At 35.2% G+C, this 1432-nt stretch overlaps 1 pseudogene; it reads left to right on the top strand.

Moving 5' to 3' along the window:
• The first annotated feature begins 988 nt into the window (after nt 1-988).
• LOC120250632 lies at nt 989-1432 on the top strand (annotated as a pseudogene).

Here is a 1432-nt window from a genome sequence, read left to right as displayed (position 1 = left end):
AAGAAAAAAGGTGATGGCCTTCAAGGTGCTATATATAAAATGTGAAGGAAGATAAACTGGGGTTTCTTGTATTGCAAAATATATACATATAAATCTCTCAAAAAAAAATTGGAGTTAATTCCTATGAAAATAATGAACAAATTTCATGGGAGGAGGAAACAATAAGCAAAAGAGTTAGATTATTACCTTGAGGTAGTTGAGATGAAGACTCTAAGGTTTCAGAGTACTGGTAACTTCCTCTCTTTACTAGGCTGCGTGAGGCAAATTATATGGGGACAATTTTTTTGTATACAAATAAAATAAAATTTTAATTTCAATAAAAGTTCAATCTTATTCTTACTCGGATTTAAAAAATAATAATTAAATCTGAGTTTAAATAAAAATTTTGATTTTTATTCTAATAAGATAGAAATATAAATATATAAGCCTAATGGATATCAAAGGGAATAATGATCCCAAAAATTAAATTAAATTAAATTATATATATATATATATATAAGACACATGCAAGATAAGATAAGAATGAAAAAAATTAATGGTAATTTAAGTTTTTGAATTAAAAAAAGAAATCTCCGATATCATGAACAAAAAAATATGTGAAAATCAGTAAGGGATGGGGGGAAGTCATTTTTTTACGGGAGGAAGGCCCTGGGGATAAAATGGAAGGAGAAAAAAAGGGCTATGGTCGTGATCGGAGAAACAAGTAGACCACTGTCGTTGAAACAATGAGGCGAAGGATTAGCCAGATATTGCCCTCCTCTCTCTCTCTCTCTCTCTCTCTCTCTCTCTCTCCTTAAGCCTCACTCAAGAACTCGAAGGGGAAGTAGAAATCTATGAATCAAAGGGCAATTAAGGAAGATGGGTGAGATGAGGCTTTCAATCTGCGGGGAGTGAGATCATTAGGTTTATTTAGAGAACAATGGGGGCTTTTGTTAGCATTTCATTCATTGCTCTCTATCTCTATACCCTTGTTGTCGCTGGCATAACCATGGCCATGCAAAGCCAGGAGAGGCTGCTCACTCAACATCTTGAGCAACAAAAGATTGATCATGTTGAGCCTGTAGTTGAAAAGGACAAAGTAGAAGTTGAAGGACAAGTAGGTGACGAGAGCAAGAGATCAAAGTAGAGTAGAAGTGAGGAAAAAGAGCCTGAAGGCTATGTTGTAGCTTTTGGAATGAAACCCATCACTGGTGTTAGAAGAGTGACTGTTAAGAAGAGCAAAAGCATATTATTTTTCATATCAAAGCCAGATATTTACAAGATTCTGAACTCAAACACTTATGTTATTTTCAGAGAAGTAGAGATTGAGGATCTAAGCTCTCAGCTGCAGAACCAGGTTGCTGAACAATTCAAAGCTCTTGATCTGAACCATGTGATTTCCAAGCTCGGGTCCTCAACCATGGCGCAAGATGATGAAGATGACACAAGATGA

Source organism: Dioscorea cayenensis, chromosome 3 (genome assembly GCF_009730915.1).
Source record: "Dioscorea cayenensis subsp. rotundata cultivar TDr96_F1 chromosome 3, TDr96_F1_v2_PseudoChromosome.rev07_lg8_w22 25.fasta, whole genome shotgun sequence".
Taxonomy (NCBI): domain Eukaryota; kingdom Viridiplantae; phylum Streptophyta; class Magnoliopsida; order Dioscoreales; family Dioscoreaceae; genus Dioscorea; species Dioscorea cayenensis.
Note: the sequence above shows the minus strand (reverse complement) of the source record. Positions and strands in the feature narration are given on the sequence as shown.